Genomic DNA, 13577 nt, shown 5'->3' on the forward strand with positions numbered 1-13577 from the left:
GGGCGATGCAGTCTGCTGGCTAGGTCTGCAGAGAGAGAGTAGAGGAGAGAAGAGGGGAGGCAGGATGGCGGTAGAGGAGAGGAGAGTCAGCCCAGCCTGACTCATCTGCTTGCTGCTGCATTGACGAGAAAAAACTCCAGTCAGGTGATGTAAGAGCCACGAGAAAGAAAGAGAGATAGAAATAGAGGTAGAAGAACTGACAGAAGTGAGAGGAGGAGGGAGGGGTGAGAGAGGAGAGGAGAGGAGAGGAGAGGAACAAACAAAACCTAGCGAGGAGCAGACAGTCGTGGTGTTTTAAAATGTGCACCGGCACGCCACACTGCGGCTCTGGTGTCCAAGCCAGGGATGAGCTGCCGATCCCAACCTCCGGCATCCTTGCACCCCCTTCTTCTCCCTCCACCCTCCTCCAGCCCCCTCGCAGCTTGGCTGTCTGCAGATCTCTCAGACTCCGGAGAAATGCATAGAGAAAAAGACAAAGACACCAGCCTGCCCTGTGCTTCTTTAGGTGGTCTGAAATCTCACACAGGCAGCGGAGGGCAGCACCAGCTGTGAACCGAGACAGACAGTACCAGGAACGGGCGGGGGAGGCTCGAGCTGCTCGGGTCAGACAAGGTCGACAATAGAGGAGACTTCGGCCACAGAGGGGGAGAGTGTTGCCCAAACAAAGCTCAGATTGGGAGGGCTAATAGTTTTCTTTTCTGTTACTTTCTCCCACAACAGAAACCTGAGAGGACTCTGGGTATGTGTCTTTTGTAAACAGTGGGGAACGCTGATCAAGTACACTGTGACACAGTACAAGTGGAGTTTCCTCATGGGCCGTGTGAGGCTTGAGCAACATCCAACAACTTTGCCATCAGGAAGCAACAATTAGATCCCAGCAGATCCTGCAGTGAACACACTGTCTTCAGTAAAGAGTTTCAAAGCGAAACTCTACCTTGTATTGTTGTTGTCATTAGTACATGAAACTGAAACTCAATCTGATCATGCACCAAATAAAATGATGTGTTGCACGTTACCTAATAAAGACTTCAGTTGTCTTAAAGGAGTCAATGAGCTCCTCCACAGATTGGAACCGGAGGGAAATGAAAAGCTGGGAGCTTTCCGTAATATAATACATATCCATATCAATGTGTTTTGCAAGGCTTTCTTACCAAGGGGGTTATTTCATGAATAAGAAAAATCAAGACACATACAGTCACATCTTCCTCTTGTTATAGTGCGGATAGGGATGTAACAATACCAAAAATTTAACATGACTGGCACGAGTCCAAAATCCATGATATATTTATCATTATATTAAAAAAACAAAGAAAAATGACAACATGAAAACATAACAATAAATAAAATTAAATTAAATTAAATTAAAAGTATTTAAAATTAAATTAATTAAATGCAAATTAAATTATGTTTTTCCATTTTCCATTAAGCTTAAAGGTCCAGTGTGAAAATTTATTGGGATTTATTGGCAGAATATGACAGAATATAATATTTATATTAATAATATTTTATTGTTGTGGGTTTTTTTTTTTTTTTTACTTTTTATATGTTTAGGGTATGGGTCTTCCACAGAGGCTGCCATGTTGTGCTGCCATGTTTCTACAGTAACCCGGAATGGACAAACCAAACACTGGCACTAGATAGGGCCTAAGTTTTGTGGCCACCACAGGTTCTCCCACACACTTGTGGGAGAGTGAGATGAAGTATTTGTAATCTGTAAGATCACCGCCAGATGCCACAAAATCCTACAGACCCTTTCAAGTGGTTCTGCTCTTCATATGCAGTAAAATAAAAGTAGCCAGCCATGACCTAAGCACATGCAAAAATCAGCATGAATTGTCTTTGCAGTGTGTGTGCAGTGTTTGAATCATGTTACGTACTTGTGCAAAGCAACAACAATACAGCAGTCAGTAGCAGTCCTTTTTATAAAATAAAATAACTAACAATGTAATATCAAAGGAGATTTTTTCAAAGTCCAATATAGTACTGAAATATTTTTAATCATATTTGATGTACTGTTAGATCCCACATGCAGACACTTTGGGAACATGATGTGGGAGAATGAAGGGAAGATGCAGGCTGTAGTTACCATTGGGAACAGTGAGGTCATGACATCTGTATTTTTCTTCTGGGAATCCAGGGGGTAAAATTTTAGCAATGTTGCACATTTTTCAGTGTTTTTAGGCCCACCATTTTTAATTACCAGGCGCCTGTATTTTTCCACTTGAATTTTACTTCTGGCAACATAAAGAGGTCTTAAACAATCATATTTGGAAATAAAATGGTAATGGCTTTACTTCTAAGAGAGTTCCTTATTTTTCCTGGAGCTAAGTATGTACTAATTATAGATAACAAAGAAAAAAAAGGTTCTGAGACAGATTTATAGTTTATAAGTAGTTTTTCACGAGATCTTCATTGAATTCAATAGAATTAGCAGAAAATATTTTTGATTATGCAGTGGTGGTGATGGTTTTGACTCATGACCACCTACTCAGACCACAGCCCTAAACAGGAGTTGGTGTTATATACTGCTACTGTTAACAGTAGACTGCTTTATTGTTAATGCACTTCAATGGCAGCCTGTGCTAAGCTATGTTAGGTGATACTGTTCAGTTAAAGAACCAATGTGAAGGGTTTAGTGATATCTAGCTGTGAGCTTGCAGATTGCAAACACCAAGCATCACCCTCACCCAGTAAGTTCTTTGCCTCCCATTCAGAAGGTGAAGGAGAAGGTATGGTGGTGGCGAAAGGTGCCATGTATAGCCAGTGTTTGGTCTGTCTGTTTTGGACTTCTGTAGAAACATGGCAGTGCAACATGGCATCCTTAGTGGAAGAGGATCGACTCCTGCTGTAGATATGAACAGCTTATTTCACTCAAAACACAACAATTGTAATTTTCAAGTGATTATACACTCATGAAAATATATTAATATAATGAATATCATAATGCATTTCTGCCATACTCTGCAAATAGATCCCTGTAAATCTTACATGCTGAACCTTTACGGCACAGTTAGACAGACTGAGGCATTTCTATTACATCTTGGCTCTTCTTCATTCCAATTTTCTTGCGTAGAGTATGAAACATTTCCTGACCACTACAGGTGGCTCTGCAGCTTTGTACACACTGCCTACAGCCTACCATGTTGCATGCATCTGATAAACAGACACTCTCATGTGCAGAGACACGCATCATGTGCTGTCATTTACAATGTTTTCAAGCTGCAATTCCACAGCACATAAAATGCTTTTACCCAACAAACAAGCACATCAGCAAAACAAATTAAGCCCACATGTGAGAGCAATTGGAAAGACCGGTTCAGGGAAATACAAGGCCAGAATCGTAAACAAGCATTCAGAAAAAGGCCAACTGTTAGCTGGTCGGTTTTCTGTGCAAGTGTTACATGTGATTCACTAACATTGTTAAGCCCTGATCATGGTTGTTAGGAAGACTGTAATGTTCATTACAGGCCAAGTGAGGCCTCTTTGTGTCATCTGCCTTACTGGTACCAGAGCACATACACAGGGTGAACAAAATAAGAGAACACCTTACAAATAAAATATCCTTGCAGTAAACAAAATGTTTCTGAGGGTTTGGATTATGACATGCTCGTGGCAGTGCTTTACGGATGCCTGTCGGTCATGGCAGAATGAAATATCTCAACAACTATTAAATGGATTGTCATACTGTTTGGTACAGGGATTCATCTCCCCCAAAAGGAAGAACTGTAATAATGTCGGTCCCAAACCTTTCATCATAGCACCATTATCATCAAATCTTAATTAGCCAAACTAAAAAACTAATGATATTCCCATTAGCCTCAGCTCTACTTGTCTTTAGTGCTAATCAGCAATTTGTGACATGGTAAACATTATACCTTGTAAATATTAGCATGTTAGTGTTGTCATTCTGGGCATGTCAGTATGCCAACGTTAACATCCAGTTCTAGGTATGTTCACCCAGAGCTTCTAGTGTAGCTGCAGACCAGGGAGACTCAGCTTGCTTCGTCCTGGGGGCATTTTTGCAAACTAACAGGAGGCCTAAGGCCAGATAATAAACAAATACTAATAATAACATTGTTTATAAGATAAAAAGAATAAACATCAAAGGGCCCATAACTCATCTTTCTTTGAAAAACCTTTTTGTCCAAATTAAATTACTTACTAACTTAACTTTTAGTTAAATTAACTTGCTACAAGGATTGAAACTAGGACTATGTGACATATAGATCAGATGTTAAACTGAATTTAATTTATTAGATCTAAATACTTTGGTAATATGTGAAAGAGTTTATATAACATTTAAGTTGGATTCATAAACATAAACCATAAACACATGCAAATAAACTGATCCCACCAGAGTGAACAGCATCTTTAAGCTCTTTTGGTTTGGTGGTATTGGCTAATATGCAACTTCCCAAGCAACGGTCAGTAGAACATTATTGAATATCTACTAATTGGTATAAACAAACAAAAAATTTCCCAGTGTGAAACTGACAATTAGAAAATGGTCAGTGAGGCACCCAGCACCATATCGTGGGCCAGATTTGACCCTGGGCCTTAAGCTGAGCATCACTGCTGTGGACTTAGTCTGGTTCATTTGAGGGGTTGAATCATCTCAACAGTCATTTCTGAGGTTTTTTTTTCCATGAATGTAGGTGAGCACCCATTCTTGACCATGGGTGCATGTGGTCATGATTTGAGACTTTTTCCTTTGCTACACTGCATCACTTTCCAGTGTTTGTGACTGAAGCAACAACAATTCAGGCAATTGTAATTAAATAGTCTACATAAGTGGGTCAGATGTGGTCGCTATTATTTTTGCTGCCTAAAGTTACAAACATTGCCAAATTACATAAAGTGGCACACAATGAGGAGTTACAACTGAAATAGACACTGATAAACACTGACTGAAAGGCACCTAATGGATGTGGATGAAACACTACTGTTTTAGTTTTGTTTTTTTGGTCTTTATCTCTGCCTTGTTTTTGACCACTATAAATTCTTAGTACATTTTAGTGTTTTGTTTGTGTCCTAGAATAGCATGGAATTGAAAATACTTTATTGTCTATCATTTGAGTGCAAATGGCAGAAATTTGTCTTTGCTTACTTGTGCAGAAAAACCGCACAGTCGCAAGCCACAGGTCTCTGAAGTCTGATGAAAGGTTGGGCCCTGAAACGTCACATGTGATGATATACTATTAAAAATTCTTTAAGGAGCAGTTTCGGGTGTGTGGACTTTATATTTTTGTATTTGCATTTCTGTCCAGCACCCAGTACTTATTGCTTCCGGATGTGTGTGCTGTTTTTTGATTTTTTTAAAGCCACGGGTCACTGACAGCCCTTGTTGTTTTAGTACCTGGATATTTACCAACACTGAGGTCTGAGGGAAAGTGCATTTTGATCATCTATAAGTCCTGTACATGTGGTGGAATGGAAAGTAAAATTGATTTTGACTTCGCACATCAAATAGTATTATAAACCACATTCTCAAAAATGACCACCTCTGAAAGTCCTAACAAAAATTATGTTTATTAAATTCTGGGACTGTTCATTTATTCTAAGGTGTTTCTTTTACTTCCTTATGTGCAAAAATCAAAAGCTAGAAGCAATCAGTGCAAACACAAGTTGCAATTCATATGATTCATCCTGTTGCCCGTCATGTGCCTCCCTGAGCACAAGAGACCTAACTCACATTCAATCAGATTCAAATAACGCACTATGAACTGTGTCGAAACACTGTCCACAATGACAACTAATCTCATTCATAGTGGCAATCAGACACATGAAGCCGCAGCTTTTTGCTTTCTTTTACAAGTGTTTTTTTTTTTTTTTTTTGCAGGACTTCTCGGCAGCAGGCACCGCGCTCCTAGTCTGAAGACATTTCTACACAGGGTACACAGACTTCCTGTGCCCAGTCACAGCCAGACCAGCAGACAGACAAACAACATGTGCTAATCCCTCATCGCCATGGAAACCAAAACATAATACTCCACTAACAGACACCTGACTGATGGATCGAGGGCAGTGAGTGCGAGAGGAAGGAGGGAGGGAACTTTTCAGTAGTAAAACATATATGACAAACAGATTTCCACACAAATTATTATTATTTTTTTGGCCATACACTCTTAGAAATAAAGGTGCTAACTAGAACCATAAAAGGTAGCTTGTCGCCAGAGGAGAGCCCTGTTCAGTCTTAGTAGAACATTTTCACAACATTCCCCTTGGAACCTTTTCATCAGACTAACATGGAACTGGAACTGTTCCGGTTCAAGCATCTTATTTTTAAACTGTGGAAGAATTTCCACAAAAAACTGGTGCTGAACCTGAAAATTTGGTTCCCAGCTGGAACCAAAAAATTGCAGGTTTTCCTTCAGAGCCAGAGTGAATGTGTCATATTCTACAGGTTGTTGTGCATTCTGAAACTCACTTTGTTGATCCTTGATTATAATGGTTCCTCTCAAAACTGGGTCATTAGATAGCACCAATGTTCTAAGAATCTTAAACATAACCGCTTCAAGAACCACAACCAATTTGGTGGAAAAGGGCCATCACAGAGTTCTACGTACAATCCAACACAAAGGGTTATACCTATAACCATCTGTGAAAGGTTTCACCCAGATTGCTCTATGAGAGGTTCTCCAGAGAATCCCTTTATGGTGTAATGGTTCCACCCAGAACCATTCCATTAGTTCTACCCAGAAGCCAGTGGTTCTGGGTAGAACTTCAGGGTCTTCAGGGAGAACTCTTTTAGAACTCTTAATTTCTAGGAATGTCGATAAAGATGTATAAAACATTGAGGCACTCGTGGGCCCAGCTTTAGGTTTTACTTTTTCCTAACTCCAACTTTCTGACTTGACTCAGCGTGCTGTGTCAGCCTGAATCCAGCTAAAGGTCAAACTATACGAGCTCTCTGCCCTGCCTGACCTGCTCCCTGTGGATGAACCTGGGCCAGGTTCTACTACTCCCATGAGGAGACAGACAAACAGGGAAAACCCGGCTGGATGAGCTCACACATACAGGGGACAGCCAGCGTGGCACTGCACTGCACTGCAAGCCTGGGAGTGTGTGTGTGTGCGTGTGTCTGAGTGAAGCTTTCCGTCTACATGCGTCCGTGTGATGTGCTTAGCATTGAGAGGGTGGTAATCTGTAAATCTGCTTTGCCTTGGGCAGGTGGTGTGAAACTTGGCAAGCAAGAAAGAAATAGAGTGAGTGAGAGAGGGACAGGAAGAGGAAGACAGACACAGACAGACAGAGAGACAGCGTGTGAATGACAGGGATGAGTGTGAAAGAGAGGGAGTGTGAGAGTGGTTTATATTACATAACTGGCTTTTTCAATCCCCTGTAAACAAGAACACACGCTTACATGCACATACACATGACAGCACATTACATGCATATGCATGCATGTGTTCACGGAAATCATCTAATAGCTAAAACGTGCACAAGTTACAAAAAAGACTTTATATATCTAGTGGTATTTTATATATTTCTTATTGTCATCCAATCCCATGAAAACAATAAAACCAACAATGAATTGGTTGTGCTAACAAGTAAAGTCTGTGTATCCAAAGCCTGATGTAACTTAGTCTACTGTGTTAAAGACCTTCATTGTTCTCCAAAAACTTTAAAAACAATGGGTGACATGTTCATTTCTTATAATGAACACAGGTACTGTAGATTTTATATATATATATACATATATATATATGTATATATATATATATATATATATATATATATATATACACATATATATATATATATATATATATATATATAAATATATGCACCCTGATTTGTTGGGATGTTGTCCAGAGCATTTTGTGAGGCACTGACTTTATTCAAAGGTGGACAGTAGAGTGGTGACATCCAATCTAGAGCTGCCCCCTGAAAGCTGAGAATTCAAATCATCAGTTGGTGACCTGACTGTTGTGTTTTTGGTTTGGGGGTTTTTTTTTTGTAAGTCAGTGTACAGTGTAGTATTCGCACCAACTTCATGTTTTTGTCAGTAACCCAGATACGGGGCCATTTCAGAGACACTGGGATGTAAACAACAGAATGGATTTACACGCTGTGTACACCACGGAAATGTTCAGGAAAATACGCAGAAGCTGCTAAAACATACAGTGAATGATGAGAAACTAGTTTGTTAAGCTGCTTACAAGCTTATATTATATAGTTGTCCAAATTTAACCATTTTGAGCTACAATTGCTGCCTACCAACGAAACTCATAAGAAGTTGTGCACCAAACTTCTCTGAAACTCCTCTCTTGAATTTGGTAAATGCAACCCAATTTGAAGGCAGACAATTCCTCAGGAATGGTTGCAAGTTCGGAGTCGGTGTTTGTGGTCCATACCGCCAACATGGCCGACCTCTGGATTGATGGTGTGCTGTGAAAACACTCTATGCCTCGGAGGACATTTCATTCCCCAGAAGTAGCTGCAGAGTGAGCACTCCTTACTTTTTCTCTGGGGTAAAAATCAATCCACTACATCAAGTTGTCCTGCCTGCTTGGTACGGGTGTAAGAAAATATTGATACACTTGAGTATTGCGATATTATGTTTTGTGATACTGTATTGATTCTCAAAAACTATCTTGATAAAGGCAAAGATTTGTGGCAGTAGTTTACTTTGTGTTGTGTTCAAACTCCTGATTCTTCACTCTTCTGATTGCATAAAAAAGTAAACTGCATATGATGGTGTATTCTTTATACTGTGACAGTTTTCCTAAAATTGAATTTAAAAAAAACAATCACCTGTCTTAAAGTATTGCAATATATTAGATGGTAACCATTGTATGTGTGATGTCATATTGCAAGATTCTTGCTAATACACAGACCTCCATCTTGGTGAAGATGGCTGCAACAGGTACAGGCAGCTGCAAAACCAGACCCAGGGTGAGTTTGAACGGTCTGAATATACTACCAAACAGACACATAAACTGACAAATGTGGACACGAGAGACATGTAATTGAGACTGAGGCAGCTGCAGAGGAAGAGCAGTAACAATACAATACATCCAATACAACACCATACAGTCAAAGTAACATTATCTTCTGCCTTCTGATTAAAAGCGGTGATTTTACACCTCACAGCAACTTAATACGACACAGTCTCTGACATTTAATAGATATCTAGTGTTAGCAAAAAAATGGTGCAGATTTCTGATCGATTGTTAGCATAGTTAGTAAACATTAGCTCAGAGTACATTTGGGAGTATAATCCAGGCTTTAACTGAGCTTGTTTACTATAACACGAATCACTGTCCCTGAATGTCCCGCCAAAGTCCATTCAAAAATCTAGAAAGTTCAGTAAAGTGTTGCTTGATAGAAAAAAAAAGAAAAGAAAGTCAAATATTTGTATTGAACAGCCAAATCCGATTCAACTGTAAAAATTCTGAGAGGCGTGCAGCCTTGGTCCAATCTAACTAGGGATTTTGCAATCAAAGCACATTATATGCAACTTAGCCATTAGGCCACTGTGATGCTCCACCCTGGTGGCATTTTAATCACATGGCAGTTAATTTACTTGAAGCCAAAAACATACACTGTCCTGGTGCTTTAAATACTCAGTAGTGCATCAAACGTTTATTAATTCACAAATAAAAAAAGCCCTCAACAACTGTATTATTCATAAATTACAGTGCCCAGATGATAAAATTGCATAGCCTAAATGATCCATTTTTGAAGGTTACATCCACAGTAGCAACAAATGTGCAGGTGAGTATCGCAGTGATGGCAGGAAAGTGGGAAAGTACTGGGAGACAGAGTTATGCTTAATTGCCTTGTTTTTTTCTAAGGAATTGACAATCAGAAAAGTAAAGAATACCACCAAGTTTACAATAGTGTTTTATGCATATTTTCTCCGATGTAATATTTGCACACAGTATCAGTATGCATGAAAGATTCTTTCAAGATTTTTTTCCCCTCACCCGAGACATCTTGAGGGCAAGTGGGAGCACAAACATTTATAAAGCTGCCCTTATCTGACAGCCAAAACAAGTGAAGTGCAGCAGTGAGAGCCAACATATCTCTGTACTGTGACTGCTGCAGATCTTCCCCTCGCTGCCCGGCCAGCGCTCCTGGCATGACCCAGGAAAACAGAGAGCAGGGCCTGGGTGGGACCGGGGGCGGGGTGGGGGGGGTTAGAGGGAAAATAACTCGGGCGGGCAGACAGAATGCGATAGACTGAGACAAAGCGTGGAGGGGGCAAAGGAGGAAGAGAGAGCGGACAGAAGAGTGAGAGTAAGGAGGGGGAGAGGGAGGGAGAACGTGATGGTCCACGTGACTCTGGCTCAGCCACTGCAGGCTGTTACGTAAGCGCACCCCCTGCCCTGTCTCCTCATGGACTGAGCAGACTCCGCTTCTCTCCAATCCCTCACCCTGCAGCCGCTGCCCACTTTTTTTTTCCCTTCCACTCACATGGCTCCTCACATGGCTGCCTCGCTCACTCCCTCCCTTCCTCGATCTCCGTCTCTTTCTCTCTTTCTCTCACTCTCCTCCACCCACTCATTGCACCCCAGGGGAGCCACCAACCTCTGCTGCCTATGCTGTCACTCTGTCTCTCTCTCTCCTTCTGTTTTTTGTCTGTCTGCCTCTCCCTCTCTCATTATTTCCATCAATCGTTCCTCTCTCCGTCTCTCCTGTGCAGTGAGGCTGCAGCTCCACGCTCAGGGCTACGGGGATATGACAAAGAGAGGCCACAAATACATGCTCAAGCACACTCACGCACACCTACACAAACTGACATTTCACATATCGTTACCGCACTGTCTGGCTTCTTGAATGCGCTGAGCCGCTTTTTAAAAAGTGACTGTTTTTTCCCACTTTGAATTCCTCTGATCTTTCTCCACACAACTGTTGAATAATTTGCCTTTCGAAAAAACAGCTTGGCTGACTGACACAGGATGCAAAAAAACACAAACAGGGAAAACCAAACTCTGACTCCTCAAGCAGCTGAAAGTGACACCGGCTGACATGTACTATATTGAGAAAGGTAGTCTTGACAGTATTACTAATGCAATTACACTGAAAAGAGAGGTGAAAGGCACAGACATACATTTATTCTGTTTTAACAAGTGATATTCTGGTGCAACAACAACAGTAGGAGAAAGCATCGTCAGCCAAAATGATAATGTCTGCATGAAATCCCAAATGGCCAGAGACAAGCACCACATCGCCACTGCAACATCTACTCAATTAGCCAATTAGTTGTAAACTATCAAATTAATTGCCAATGATCTGAATCATCGATTAATTGGTTTGAGTAATTTTTCAATAAAAAAGTTAAGTATTTTTTTAAGGAAGAACAACCATATTATCTGCTTACATCTTCTGAAATGTGGATATTTTCTTGTTTCTTTAGTCCTCCAACTGAATATCTTTGGGTTGTGCACAAAATAAGACACATTTTTCCACCATTTTCTGACATTTTATGGATCAAACAACTAATCAGTTGATCAAAAAAATGATTGACAGATACATCAGTAATGAAAATTATCATTCACTGCAGCCCTACAACACAATGCTTTCTTCCAGTTTATTTCAGGACGATGTTTAGAACAATAAACTGAGTTCCAAGCCATGCAAACGAGCTGTTGTCTTCATATTCACACTGATTGAAGTGTTGAGTGGAGCAGCTCATGTTGTGTCACCTCCTCTCACTACACAGCTGGTACAAACTCTCCCAAACCTTCCAAAGGTGATTGCAGACACAAGTTTTGGTATTTTGGTCTTCACCCTCCACCCTCTTGGTGCACACAAACATATTTATACACACAAACACAGCCACCTCAAGTCTCCTCCACCAACTCTTGTCATTCACCTCCCAAGGCCTCTGACTGAGAGGAGGTGCAGCAGGAGACGGGCTCCTGCACCCCCCCACTCGCTGCAGTATTGATTTGTTTGTTCAGTGCTTGCACCCCTCCTCTTCCTCCTCCTCCTCCTCCTCCTTGCCTTACTTCCTCCCTCCTATTCTCCCTCTCAGTGTGAGTGTGTCCTCAAGTGCCTCCCTGCCTTATGTAACATAGAAAGGCCCACAGCATACTGATGAAGGGGAGTCTGGGCTCTGGGCCGACAGACCTGGGAGAAAACAAGGACTACACTGCACCGCTGATGGGAGCACAGCGCGGCTGACACTTGAAGACGGGGCTGAATCCACAGCAAACTTCAGATCATTTTACCTAATTAAACGTTAAGTGTTTAAAATTTGAGGAAAAAAAAAAGCTAATTTCCCTGAGCCCAAAGTGAAACCTTCACATAGTTTCTTTTGTCCAACCAACAGTCCAGAACCCAAAGACTGTTGCTTGAAAAATACTTGACATTATAACTTGGTTATCAAAATACAACTGAATTCTTTTCAGCCTAAATTCAGTTTCATTCAGTACAAAGACAAGATATTTAATGATCAAACTGATTAACCGTACAGTTTTTTGCAGTTCTGAATTTGATGCCTGCAACACATTCCAAAGACGTCGGGACACTTCAACACTGTGATGTATCACCTTTTCTTTTAAGATCACTCACTAAGCGTTTAGGACTTGAGGACATTAATTGTTTAAGTTTTCAAAGTGAAATTCTTTCTCACTCTTGCTTGATATAGAACTTTGGTTGCTCAACTGTCCGGGGCTTCTGTTGTTGTATTTTGTGCTTCATAATACACAACACATTTCCAATAGGAGACAGGTCTCGACTGCAGGCAGGCCAGTCAAGTACCTGAACTCTGAACACATACAGAATGTGTCTTCATCGTCATCTGCATGGCAGCATATGTTTGGTCCAAACCCTGTATGTGCCTTTCAACAATGTTGGGACCTTTACTGATATGACAGTTACCCATGATGCCATGCAACAAACTGTGTCTAAAGACAACAGTTTTCCAAAGTGTTCCAGAAGACATTTAGCAATATACATTATACAATCATGTCAGTTTTTAGTACAGTGCTGTCTGAGGGATTTTAAAGGTCACAAGTACTTAATGTTGGTTTATGGCCTTTCCCCTTACATGCAGAGATGTGTCCAGATTATCTGAATCATTCAATATCATCAACTGAAGATGCAAAATCCCTAAATTTATTGAAATTGTGTGTTGAGAAATGCCGTAACACTGTTGGACTATGTGCCTGTGCAGTTTTTCACAAAGTGGTGAACCTCGCTCCATCCATGCCTGTGAATGGCTGAGCCTTTCAAGCGTTCCCCTTTAATACCCAAACATGATACTATTATCTGTTAGCAGTGAACCTGTTTATCTGTGGAAAGTATTTTAAGCATTCAACAACTTTCCCAGTCTACTGTTGCTCCTGTCCCTACTTTTTTTTTAAAAAGTGTTGCAGGTATCATAGTCAGAATGAGAGTATATTTACAAAAAAACAACAAAGTTTATCAGTGTGGACATTAAATATGCTTTTTTGTACTGTTTTTTAAAGAAATAAAAGGATTTGTAAATCATTACATTTCATTCTTATTTGTGTTTTACATAGCATCCAAATGTTTTTGGAATTGGGGTTGTAGTTGGCAACTAATTTTCTTTTGATCGACTATTCATTACAGCTGTATGCCTAATTATTGTGTTGTTTTAT

The 13577-nt window shown here is 40.5% G+C and overlaps 1 protein-coding gene across 1 annotated transcript in view; it reads right to left on the bottom strand.

Annotated features, from left to right (window-relative positions):
- itpr2 (inositol 1,4,5-trisphosphate receptor, type 2) overlaps positions 1–13577 on the bottom strand; it is an 82118-nt gene that overhangs the window by 33320 nt on the left and 35221 nt on the right. The gene's annotated exons all lie outside the window — the stretch shown is intronic.

Source organism: Lutjanus erythropterus, chromosome 13 (genome assembly GCF_056507025.1).
Source record: "Lutjanus erythropterus isolate fLutEry1 chromosome 13, fLutEry1.hap2, whole genome shotgun sequence".
In the NCBI taxonomy this organism is placed as follows: domain Eukaryota; kingdom Metazoa; phylum Chordata; class Actinopteri; order Lutjaniformes; family Lutjanidae; genus Lutjanus; species Lutjanus erythropterus.